Here is a 13824-nt window from a genome sequence, read left to right as displayed (position 1 = left end):
GTTGTGAGAAATTCTGAAAATTATGGAAATGATATAAGAAAGTGTGAGGGAAAATGAGAAGAAGCTGGTAAGTAGGGACGATTTTAAGAAACAAGTAACAGGGGAAATAATTTAGGCAAGAGTGGAGGGATTTGGAGCACCCTGGTAGGAGGGGCTGATATCCAGTGGGGAGAGAGAAGGGGCCTCTCTTTCATAATAACTGGAAAATAGGAGAAAATACCAGGAGTTGCAGTTTGTTTGTTAGTGAGGTGTACCAGGTGGCTTCCCTCAGAGAGAGTAACGTCGTCTTCTCAGGGCCATGAAAATGTTTGAGGCACAGAGGAAAGGTTTATAAGATACTACAAGGAGAAAGCAGAGACAGTCAACCAGGGAAACAGACCTCTCAGCAGTGCTGAAGATGTAGGTGAGATTGGAGGATAGATCTTGAGGGACTCACTCTGTGCAGATTTGCGATGAGTTCCAGTTGCACTTGGCAGCCCAGATGCATATATAGGAAACACGCTGACAGTTGGACGCTTGCAGAGATGGGGTTTCCATGATGGGCGAAGCCAAAGGAAAAATGGGAAAAAGAAGTTGCGATATTGGTAGGAGGTACAGGGTCTCAGGTGTGCACGAGAGGGAAGTAAAGGTAGCGGGTTGCTGCTAAGTAGGAAGAATACGAGGGTAAGAACTGGAGCACTACTTCTTTAATGATAGAAATGTTACGGGTCTGTTCTTCCCAATGTGGTGGCTATTGAGCGCTTGAAGTGTGGCTAGTGAGACTGAGAAACTGAATTTTTTATTCTATTTTTAATGAATGTAAATCTAAATAGGTACATGTGGCTAGTGGCTACCATCTTGGACTGCTTAAGACTAGAGATTCTGATGAAGACAAAGAATGAGTATATTAGAATGAATTAATGGAGAAGTAGAAAGAGGGACTGTTTAGAATGTGATGCATCAACACTGTTGTTACCTGTCCGACATGTTTCCCTCTTCTTTTTAACCAGCTCAGCTTTTATTTTGGTACCGACACCTCTCTCGTGCAGCCTGTGCATGATAGGGGAGCTAATTCTACCCCTGGCTCTAGGCATTTAGATATATATCTTAGACTTCTCCTAATCAATACACAGTAATACAATCATAAGCCAATGTTCTTAGTTCTGGGTAAATATAGGACACAGTCTGCATCAGGGAGTGTGAAGAAGACGCTTTCTGGAAGTTTCTGATCTCTTTCAGAACACACTTCGATGGTGTGGCACACAGTGGGAAGCCCAGAACAATCTTTGCAACCCTGAGGACGCCACTTGGGAAGGCAGGGGACAGTTAATATAAAGAAAGTGAGTCCAATAAAACCATGTCAAGTCACTGAATCTGTCTAGCTCTGACATCTGTCCTACATGTGGGCTTTTCTATTTTGGCAACCAATAAATCCCACTTAAAGTTTAAACCAGCTTTTGTTATGTGCAATATACAGAAGTTTAACTGATGTAAGTGGTATGTCTGGATGTACAATTTCAGAGACGGGAAAATTCCAGGATTTGAAATCTAGATGGCGCTATGGAGTGATGGTGAAGTGCAGTGTGGAAGGTCAGTGGGGATGAAGAGGTCAAGCATTTGAAAGGTCAGAATGTTGAAGGCCGTCCTGGTCAACCAGGCTGATAACAGGATTTGGGGTGAAGCACAGCCATGAGTTACAGCTCTTGAGAGAAAAAAGTGTTGACTGAGATTTCAGTGGGCATCGCAAGGACGTGATGGTGCGTATGGCTGAATGGCAGGCAGCTGTCTTGCCTTTTTCCTTCCCTCTCTCCTTTCTTTAATGTATGTTTCCAGAATGATTCAAGATGGCTTTAAGACATACATGATGTAGCAATATAAAAGAAATAAAAAGAGTCCTATAGAAAGTGAAGGCAAAGGGAATTGAAGCTTGGGAGGATAAGGTTGAAGCCAGGGTGAGGTCAGTACACAAAATATGAACTAGAACATGAAGTGCATTTGCTGGAGCTCAGCTACAATTTAGCTCTTAGTTTTCTACCCACTCATAGTCCAGTGCTTCTTTAATTCTGTATATGAAGCTTTCACAAGGTCAGGCTGGTGTATCAGTTAAGCTCTCCTGTAATTACGAGTATGTATTAAGTGCCTAAGGTCACAGAACTAGTAAGAGAGACCGATTTTGGAGAAGAGCCTCCAAATTCCGAGCCCTGCAAGCTTCCCACTAGACTTCATCACTTCTCCAGCACAGTAATTCCACAGTAGACAGACATCCTTTTTCCTGGACGACAGGGTCACAGGAAAACCAAAGAGCTGCTGGGTTTTTTTGTTTGTGACTCTGAACCCTGGTGACTGGGGATGGAAAGGAGTCCAACAGACAGACAGACCAGGCCCCTGATAGACCATGTCTGGGCGGCCTGACCTGGGAGAGGAAGTTCTCCACTGTTGATCTTCAGGGAAGCCCTGTGCTAAGGCAGCAAGTGTTCCCCATGTCAGGATTAAGGAGGTTTGGCAGAGGCATGAGGGGGGAAATGCAGTGTGCCAGCCCCTGCCAGCCCTGGCAAATTTGTACTTTTGGTGGCTTGAAAGATAAACATCTGGCCACATCCTGTCAATGAGCGATCTCTCTGCCCACTGCCTCCGTACACCTCCCTGCCTCTGCCCAACCTGTCTCAAACTCTGAAGTCCTCGTGAAGTCCAATCCTCATGTCATCCAAGAACTCAATATTTGAGCGAGGAAAACATCTCACTGCAGACAGCTGAAAATGAATCAAGGCATCAAAGCCACGATTTTCCTTCTCGTCTACTGGTGGATGCATTCTTCCACACAAGGAAAGGTTGCTGGGGAAGGGAGGGGGCTTCAGGGTAGATTCTGAGTTTCTGAGGTGTGTCCACGGTGGTTTCAAGGTAGATAGAGAAAAAAACACTTGTGTTTTCTTCTGGTCTTAGAAGTCCTCTTTGGGACTCCCGGATAGAAAACTTACGGTGACTCAGTATGGGGTAACTTGCCGTATTTCTGCAGACAGTTGCTCTTACACTTTACTGGGATTCCAATTCATTTAGCAAAAGTAAAGGACCTGTCCGCCAGGTGAATGCGAATGTGCTCCGACCACCACGTCACAGGACATTTCAGAGGGGAGTCAGGAGCCTCTTGTAAAACCTGTGCTTGGATTTCCAGAGGCAGGCTTTCAGATCTGTGTGGCTGTTTTGGATAGCTTGGGCAGAATCGACTAGAAGGCTCCAAACAGAGATTGCTGAGAAAGGCACCAGCCTCCTAAGTGTCCAGAGACAGGTTGATGTTGCAGCCTATGTGACTTGGCTCTGTATCCAGGTCCTTGGTAAAATGTGGATAATAATATCTGCCCTGCCCATCTAATAGAATGTGAGGATCAACTGGGAAGCATACGAGATTTTCTATATAATCTAAAAAGAGCAAGATCTGGATACAGGGAACAGGATGTAATCTCACTGATGTGTGAAGTCCATGTGTGTCAGACATGTCTCGGCCTTACAGCATTCCATTCTCCGCAGGGCCAGTGCTGAAAGCGCATCTCCTGCTTTCTTCTAACTGGGTGAACCTCCAGGACCTCATACCAAGCTCTGGACCCACCCTGCCATCTTTATGGCATGTGTTCCGAGTCTATTCCTAGACACTTGCTCTAAAAAGGGACCATTTGGGGGTGAAAATTAGAAATGTTTTGTTAATGGTTAGATAATGATTTAGGTTCAACATTAACAATTATTTATGAAGGACATATATCCGTGCTCAGTGTGAGAATTGTGTTACCATAACCTCCCTCCCAGCATGCACACACAAACACACATGATAAAATAAACTGAATCTTCCTGAATGCAGCCAGACAGCAGATATCCTGCCTTTGAATCACTGCACATAGGTATGGGCCTGGGTCACAGACACAAAGCTGCCCTGCCTCATCTTGCAGGGTCTTACAGTGAATAAGGTCCTAGAAAAGAATTTCATCCCTACCATCTCATGAGGACTATATTTAAAAATAAAGGGTTGGGTACTTGATATACTGTAAAAAATTAAGTCATCTATAATTATTATTAAATATTAATGGCAATGCTGTCGGTGCATATCTTGCACGTGAAACCTGTTAGATCCATTACTCCACACCTTGCCAGGTCAGGTTGGCAGGATTCAGGCCTCCTGGCCTCCCAGTGGGTGGACAGAAGCCAGCTTGGTGGAGGAGGTTGAGGAGAGAACAGGCCCCATCCGCTCCTGCTGGAGATGAAGGGCTGGAACCCCGCAAGTCAGTGGGCCGGGGCCCCCCCAGCCCCAGATGGGAGCTGCCTTCACAGGTCCTAGTAATTTATGTGACCCATAAGGCCGAGGTGGACAGTGACAGGAGGGCCTCGGGGATCTCACGTCTAGACAGGGGGATGCTCGGGAAGCCCGTGCTCTCCTCCAATTCATCTGAGAACGCTTTGGCATGTTTTTTTCTTTTTTTTTACCCTGTGAGGAAATGAGGAGTTTGTTTTTACCTCTGACAAACTCCATAACCTTTAGGATTTTGTTAAACGGGGAAGCCTGGACTATTTTTGGTCCTCACCACAAGCCCTGTGGCTCTCTTCTCATCCCCAGCCTATGGGCGAAGGGCTGAAGAGGACGAATGAGAGGAAAGAGGTTGAACAGGAACCCATCGGATACTCTTCACAACCGCTGGTTCGTGCCCCTGAGTGCCCTGCAGACGCCAGCTCCTTGCCTGCCGCAAACAGAGAAGTGAGGACAGAGGGATATTTGCTTGTCAGTTGTCTTCGTGGGCCATGCCTTGTGCCCTGTGCAGGCATTTGCTCTTATTAACCACTTTAATAATTTTATTAATCTTTATTAAATCTTTAACAGCTTTTACTGGAGAAGCCAAGTTCTGAGTCTATTCCTTTTTTTTTTTTTTTCCCCATGCAAGAGGGAAGGAAAAAAGAAGCTTCTTATGCAGTAAAAGTGAAGAAATCTAAGGAGCCCCATTGAAGTGTTCCACTCTGGAGCCCCCATCTCTTCCTCCACGGGCAGCAGTTACACCATGATGATGGGGCCAAAAATATTTTAAAACATCTTAAAATTACCACTGAAAGGAGAAAACGGTACATTTGTACTCGTCTTTCTCCGCTTAATGGCATTACCAGAGATGCCTTGTCCCCGTTGGACCATAAATTGAGACATCACTCAACAGTTGTCCTGGCAAATTTCCCCCAGAAAGGCCACTTATGAAGTGACTAATCACATCGGAGGCTAATTTACTGAACATTGAAAGCCATTGGGGTGGGGGAATTAGGAGACTCTGAACCTGGGATGCGATCCATTATGTCCCAAGGCTGAGGAGTGAGGTTCGGCTCATCCGGGCATCCTCTCCAAGGACATGAGGCCATTTTTCCTCTCCCATCAAACTGCAAAAATCACTGCCTGGTTGGGTGAAGCCACCATACCAGGAGCTTTAGGCTAAGACGTACAAAAGCCCTGATCTTTCTGGTCTGGAATGGATATTAACTTCTCCTGGGGCCGTGTTAGTAAGAGCCCTGGGGTACACTGGAGGTCAGAGAGGAAATGAAGATTATAAGTGTAATGTAATATTCATTTCCCTGCATTTGGATAACCCAGTGACTAAAATCAGGGAAACCTTAATGCGAAACCCTACGTGGAGCCTCCTCACATTTCAGAGCTTGCCTCCTGAGCCAGCTCTTTCCCCTGCTCCTTTTCTGCTCTTGGAAAGGAGCTTGGTTATAGGGAAAGCGGTTAACATCCACATTCCTCTGGAAGTTTATGTCATAAAGTCAGGGGCCTGCCCCTCTTGGAAGAGGAGATGGACTTTTGGGAGAGGTGTGTGTATCACTCGCATCCTCTGCAGTGCCAGAAGGTAATGCGGAGCACGCAGTCACATTTGCTACACTTTCATGTGCCGATATGTTTTTATCCCCGATGCTGTGTTTGGGTAAATGGCAGCTTGCAGCGATCGAGATAGGATTTTAGAAAGCTGGGCATGCTTATTTGCTGATCATGTGCATAGAAGCTTTTTATCTCTCAGAAATACTCTGGTAAGGGGGGTATCAGCTAACACCTTCAGATGTGAAGTGATGTAAAAATCAAAGGAACTCAGTGAAGGACGGCATCACGTCGCAGGTATGCCATATACCTGAGATGTACTAACAGTACTGATTGAGATTCAGCTCCCTAGAACATCAGTGAATCAATTAATATCGCAAGGTAACTCAGCAAGTCTATGACACCATCTGTTTAGTAATGGACTGTGTTAATTTCTTGCCTCTGGATAATGAGTTTGAGTTGAGGGAGGGTGCAGAATGTTCTGTGATTGAATTCCAGCTACAGAGAAGGAAGAAAACAAGTGGGGTGTTGGGGGATAGAGGGAGCTGCTAACGTGCCAGCGCGTCTATGAGTGTAAAGTCACGTACTTGAGGGTTCTGCTGCCAAGATGAATTAACGCATGCTGATGCCTTTATGCAGAAGCGACCACATTATGCAAGACAACAGAGCAAACCTCCGGTACTGATATTAAAAGGTTCTTTGAATATGAAGTTCCTATAAAATGACTAATCCCAAATGAGGAACATTCTTAAGTGTTTCTGAAGAACTCAATTGACTGTGTGAGCATCACAGTCTCTTGTTTACCTCCCTTGACTAAAATTTACAACCCAGTTTTTTCAAGGTATTTTCAAAGGTCAGAGAGCTCATCCCGAAGTTTTCATTCCTATATAGGATTAAAAGGGTTTTATAATTATGATTAAAAAATTAAAATTAATATTATAAATCTGAACAAAGGAGTCTGGAGAATTAGACAAAATATACATGAATTAGTAAGTGTAAAATATATGTGAATTATAGTGGGCAGTGGGAGGAAGGGAATATTTTTACTCACCTTAGTTTTATTTTATTCAGCAAAAGCAGGTGTGAAAGATGTGATCATGAATAAATTCCTCTAAAGCTAAGAGTCTAGAAGAGAGGTCCAAATGCCCACAGAGGATGACAGGGTGTGACAGAAGAGTCTATCTACTCTTAGACAAAGGAGAGCTCAGAGCACCGTTTATTGACATTCTATTTTGATTTCAATCATCATCATAAATGTGACACAAAACTGATACATCAAATGTCAACAAATAAAACGCTCATAGATTAACTATGCTGATGCTGTTTCTAACCGTGGTCTGATTGATGACCAGACTGTTCAGGGCGTTTCCGTCTTGATCTCCACCACTTCCTGTGTGACCATGGACAATTTATGTTAACCCCTTTTTGCCTCAGTGCCCCCATCCTTAAAATGGGGATGATAGCAGTGCCTGTCCCACGGGATTGCTCTGAAGATCGGGAGGATTGATACATAAGAGTGCTTGGGACACAGACATGTTCAATGCGATGGTAGTTACGGCAACATTATCATCTCAACACAATGTATAATGAATAATTGCCTGTTTCGGATACACGAGACTATGGCAGCAGCAACTAAACCCAGTCAAACTGTTGAGATTCTAAAGGTTGATTCTCAATGTTACCACATCTGAATAGAGTCCAGTGAACATACTGATGAAATAGAACTCTGCATAGTGACAGTGAAGACAAAGGGTAATGTATGAGCTCCAGAGCTCCAGGAAGTCAGGGAAATGTCATTGCAAGATCGGCTCTTGCCTAAAGGATAGCTGAGCCTCTGAAAGGCCCTTCCCTCTTCCTTCCTATCCCTTTCTCTCTTTGCTCTACTTCTTGTTGTGTTCTTTTTTTTTCTTCTTCTTATCATCTAAGTGAGGGATTGGACCACATGCTTCCAAGGGACTGTAGTTATCTAACGGATGTGCAAACAAGAAATTGTCACACAGGATAAGAAAAACCTAAGTACAATATATTCTAGGATGGCCATGACGGTAGGAGGAGACTGAAGCAGTTAGAGCAATATTTGCAATGGAGGCGATGTGTAGACTGAATTTCAAGTGATGAGAAAGAATTGACCCTTCTGCGAAAATGGGGCAGAAAAGAAAAGTTCATTAGATAACCACACTTGTTGAATATGTTGGTATCGATTCAGACGTCAAGCTCTGTTCTTGTGTGTTAATGTGACTTTATCATTACCACTCTGGACAAGAAAAAAAAAAACGATTTCAATCACTTTCAATAACTAGGATTGAAGTGATTCCACAGTGTCATTCTCAAATTTTAATTCAAAGAGAAATGATGTGAGAGAATATTCCTCGGGAATTTCAAGGCAAACTGGAATGCAATATATTCCTCTGTTTCATCTACTATCAATTTCTTAACTTCATCTTTGTATTTTCCCTGCATAAAGGCTTTTATTTTTTAAATGGTAATGGTCCCGATTGGAGATTTATAAGCTGGAAAGAGTTAGGTCCTCTCCAAAACAGACATGAGGGGTTGAAGTATTGAGGGCGGATTGAGTTTAAGTGCTTTTAGTGTTTATTTGAGTAGAACAGGTCCACTTTTCGTGCGTTTACCTAATGGCATTTCAGAGAAAGAGTAGAAAGTTTATAGCAGAGAGAAATCTTACTTATTGAGGGATTTGTGTGACAGGCAGTCACTGAATCAGACAAAATAAATTAACAAAAATTTAATTAGCTTGTATCGTTCTTGTCAAAACTGACAACTAAAACATGGAGAAAAGATCGTGTTTTCTCCAGAGAGTGTTTTAATTTTTTTTCTCATCTGAAAAGAAACTTTGACTTAATACAACTATTTATAGATTTTACATGGACTTCGGTTTCCTTCATTTTAGGATGATTCAAGCGTTAAGTCACAAATGATTGGGGGCTTTCTCCCCAGTCCCCCGCCCAAGATCTATAGATGTACTTGTCTACGTCTGTGCGTTCCAACTGCAGAGTTGGCTGTCTGCCCCGGTCTCCCCTTTATGGGATTTATAAATGAGAACAGAAGGACTTCCCCCTAGTGAAGCTCTTCTACCAACTCAGCAGTTATCACATTTCCACATTCTTGTTAATGCAGTGAGTCCACCAGAGAGAACTGGCAGGATGACTCAAAGCAAGTCATTATAAGCTTTCAATCACTGGACTTGAGAATCGTCCAAATGGGGCCACTCAGGAGAATTGGCCCCTCCCAGACCCCCTTCCTGGTCATACTGCATCTACAATATCAGCAGACCTTGGGCTGCTTATTTGACAGTAGAACTGTGGAAGCCCATAAATGTTGAAACCATCACTCTCTCAGTGAGTTTCCCAAAGTTTTACCCCTATAGGAGCTCCCAAAACACCAGAACCACCACCACCAAGAGCCCACCTGCTCCCCTGACCTCACCTGGCCCCTATAGGGGAGAGGTTATATGGAGAGTTAGGGGAGAGGCATGAGTGTCTCTGTTTACCCAGCGCTCCTACCTCTATTTCCTTACTTGTCCTCTTTACACACTCTCTCCTCACTCCCTCCTTTGGGTCCCTTGCTTCCAACAAAGGACCTTATATAGATGGGTGAACAGACATAGAGACCTGCTTGTCGTGGGGGCAATTATCTCTTTGCCTAGAGTGAAGGTGATAGCCTGTAGTTAGAATTTTAAAGAAGTATTTTTTAATAGGAAAATGATATGATACTTGTACACATTTTCAGTCTTGCAGATCAACAAACATGTATAAGTAGTCTGGACGTCATTCTTTGAAACAAGAGTGAATCAGTAAGTTAAAATGTTTAGAAACAAACTTAATACAGTGTAAGCATGCTAGAATATTGTTCCAAACTCCTGAGTATAGGATGTGGGGTCAGGGTAAGCTGTTTGGCTTAAAAAGGCAGTAACACACTGCAGTACGATCAGCATGTGCCAAGTGCTTGCACAGCATTAGGCATTTGCTAAGTGTTTTCCAAAGAGTGATCTTTGGGACACAAATGTTATTGTTATCTTTATTTCACAGATGAAGGGCAGGAGCTTAGAGGGGGATGAACACCCTGCCCAACGTCACACAGTTAGAAAGTAGTAGAATGTGGATGCTTCGAGCTGCTCTCCTACCTTCCTCCCAGCTTCTGTGTGACTTGGTTACATAGGAATTTGGATGTAGAAGTGAAAGATGGGAAGAACATCATTGCTTGTATTTCCCCATCCTCTACAGGAAAAAAAAATGTATATTCTTAATAATCACTCCATAATCAGTGTTTCTCGGTGAGGGGGTGCATTTGTCCCCTTGCTCAAGGGACATTTGGGAATGTCTGGGGACATTTCTGATTGTCACAGTGAGGCAGGGATGCTACTGACATCTACTGGGTAGAGGCCATGGATGCCATTAACCATTCTGCTGTGCACAGGACAGTCTCCCACAACAAAGACTGACCAGGTCCAAGGTTCAGTAGTGATGAGATTTGAAACTCTGGTGTAAGAGAAGTATTATAGGAAACTTAGACAAAACTAGTGAATTATTATTATATCCCTGCTTTATGCTCTGTTTTATGCTAAATGCCTCATAAATATAAAACATGTTCTATGTGTTATATTATAATCAGTTTGGCACCAACATACATATTAGCAAGCTTTGCCCCCCGCCCCCACCCTCCAAGTAGCATTAACCCCTCAGGGAAAGGCCCAAACATTCTACTTGCATGTGTCCATCATGAGTCCAACAGTCTCAGAAGATCCATAATCAGTGCTTCTGTTTGGAAACAAAGCTTATTTGCAATCAGGTGAAGCAATTATGGTTTGTAAAATGTCAAGAGGATATTGGGAAACGTGCCTTTTGGCAAATACTACTGAGTAGAAAGACATCTCATTTCTACAGTGGGAGGTAGGCATGGAGGGGGTCAAGCTGTGTGATGGGAGAGAGATGACATTTTTACAAAAAAGACCTAGAAACACAGACAATATTGTATTTTTTTGTTAAAAAATAATCAATTTTATACATAGAAGTAATATTTTTCAGCCCAAAAATGCACCTAATATAATTTTATATTTTTATGTAATATAGTTTTCTCTAAAAAAAATGACATACTCTCTCCCACTCTCTTCTCTCACTATTTTTTTTTCTTTCTCCCCTTTATGGAGAAATATTGAATGAACATTTACTTAGCAATTAGGACTCCATGGCAAAACTTTCAAAGCTGTGCTGGGCAGGGAGTCAAAACCTACATTTGGTGGCAAGGTTTTAAGTGCCCACAGTGAACAGGAGCCTGCAAAGTTTTCCTGCCCTCACTGGGTAGCTTTCAGGCCATTTCTGGAAACAAAAGGATGACTATGGGAAACTAACTGGTAGACCCTGTCTAGGAGAATTTTGCTCTCAGATTTTATTAGAATTTCCGTTATTTTTGGTCAGTCAGCATTTCCATTATTTAGAGACGCCCCCACTTGGGTGGTGATTGCATGGAAAACAGTTGCAAATGCCAAATATCAAAACTCTGGTTATATTTCTAGACAGTGATCGCTGCTTCAGGGGTTGTTCTTACCCCACTTGAATCTTTATTTTCACCCTGAGCTGGAAAGTGAGCTGGGGTGGCCTTCAGAATTTTGTTTTATTCTTTTGACAATGGCTTGACTCTCTGAGTGACCTGCATATGTGTTATCTAATTTGTAGATTAGCCACAGAGGGCGTTTCATCTTGGGTTGTTTATATAAAGATAAATATAAACACACACACACACACACACACACACACACACACACACACAGCATGAAAGAGAGAGATGGAGAGTTCAACTATTTGAGGCAAGACCTGGATCAGATACTCTTTTAACAAGGGGCAATGAGGGAATTTAACAATACCTGTAATGTTCTCTCTTTAGGAAAGACTAAAAAAGAACATAGAGAAAGATTAATATCGACAAGGCTGGTGGAAGACACACAGCATATGTTGTGTCATGCGGTTTTCTGCATGCTTGAAATAATTAGCCATTTAAAAAATAACAACAAAAATTTACAGGGGCTCCATGCCAAGGAATCCGGGAGAGTGACTGTTCCCTATTCTTTAGAATTTCATCTGCAAAGAGACAAGAATGAAGTGTGACTACAAGGTGCACAGGATCAGTTAAGATTTTCTTTTTTCAGACGGGGGGACAATCGATTGTTTTGGTTTTAGCTTTTGTTATTTTTGCCTTTAGAAAAAATCCTCATGGTAGTTTATATGAGTGTGTCTGTGTGTTCTTAATGGAGTGATTCCATGAACAGTAGCTGATTTCTGAATAATTGAGGTTTTACAATAAAATACAGAGACATGACTATGGGATATTAGTATATTTTAAAGAACACTTTTGAAAGCTTCTTTTTCTTTAAAAAGATCGTGTGATGGTATGAAAGAGGAAAGATGCTAAGACAACTCCAACTTAATTACTCAGCATTTGAGCAAAAGTTAAGGAAAATTTATCTTCAAGTAAATGGGGAGGAAAGAGTGGAGTGTGGGTTGGGTGGGGGGCCGGTGGCTGGGTGAACATTGCCATCAACACATTAATTCACATTAGACTGGGTTTCAAGGACAAGATCCAGGAACCTGTTGGAAAACTGACAGCCACCGACTGTGAGAAATGTGCTCTCTGCCTAGCTGGGTGGAGCCTGCTTTTTGTATCTTCAACCTGACAGATGTAGCCGAAGACTGACTGTCCAAAGACGGTAGACATTTCAGGATGAGAGAGAGAGGGAGACAGAGGAAGAGACGGAGAGGGAGAGGGAAAAGAGAGGGTAAGATAGAGAGGTTTATTTTCTTGTGACCATTTAATTTCAAGGACAACGTAACTACCATTTGGTACAAAGACTAAAGAGATGGCTGACAGCCAGCAGGAGTTCAGCGCATTGAAAATGGGTCTGTTTTCCTTCTCAGCCATCACAGAGGGGTGCAAAGGGCCAAGGGTCCACAAAACGTGACCATGCCCGCCATCTGACATGCAGACTTCTTTGCCTCTTCACATCTCTACTTGCTCCTTTTAAAATACTAGTGTTCCGGTTTTAGGCCTCCGTGTTCGAGGAAGAGATGGAGGGAATTGGTTAGAAAATTGCGTGGTTGTGAATCACTGAGAAATGAGCATATTTTTTTTAATGCCTCAGATATGACTATAAGAAAGGAGGTGTTTTCTATTTTGTTTCATATTTTCTGCTGCTATCAAGATTCTATCTTATTTGACTGATTTATTCATGTCTGTATTTCATTTAAAGTGAACAAAATGATTTCAGCCTTGAACCTCCACAAGAATCCGCAGGTATCCTACAATGAGTAGACCAGATTGTGTCCTATAAATGAACCATTATATCATATATTTGAGGTGGAAAATAAAGAGGGGAGAAGAGGGAGGGAGTGGGGTGTGAATATAACCCACCCACGTGCTACACAATGTGGAAACCACACATCCCATTGTGAAACTCAGTGGAATGCTAATCTCTCTGATAAGGAACTCTCTGCACTCTAAAATGAATCAAGGTCTCTTTAATACACAAAAGTATCTCAAAATACCCCCGATTCCATGTATCTGAATATGTTTCCAGCTGCTTATAGTACTTGGTGTAACATAGTTGCTGTCCTCTCAAGGCTGTTTCTGCAGGAACAAAATGTACACCATTCAGAAGTAATTCACCTCAAGACATTCCAGACCTTGCAGGCAGACAGATATTGCTTCTAGTATATTTTTAAATAACTCAGAAGAAGAATAGGCTATTATTTGTAGTCAGATATTGACCCGTTTCGCTACTTCATTCTCAGTGTTTGAAGTCGTCTACCAGATGAGTCTTCTTGTTTCTTTTCTAGCCACTTTTTTTTTCCTGTAGTGTAGCTTCTGCTCCTAGGAAGTGTAAATGCCTGATAAAATTTGTCCACTTGGAATATTTGAAGATGGGTCCTGATAAGAACACGAATCCAGGTGAATCAGGTTTACTTCAGTTGATAGAAATACAATCTTCTGATGATCTCTATCATTAT

The sequence above is a fragment of the Manis javanica genome, chromosome 4 (assembly GCF_040802235.1).
Source record: "Manis javanica isolate MJ-LG chromosome 4, MJ_LKY, whole genome shotgun sequence".
In the NCBI taxonomy this organism is placed as follows: domain Eukaryota; kingdom Metazoa; phylum Chordata; class Mammalia; order Pholidota; family Manidae; genus Manis; species Manis javanica.
The sequence above is the reverse complement of the archived record's forward strand: the minus strand, read 5'-3'. Positions refer to the sequence as shown.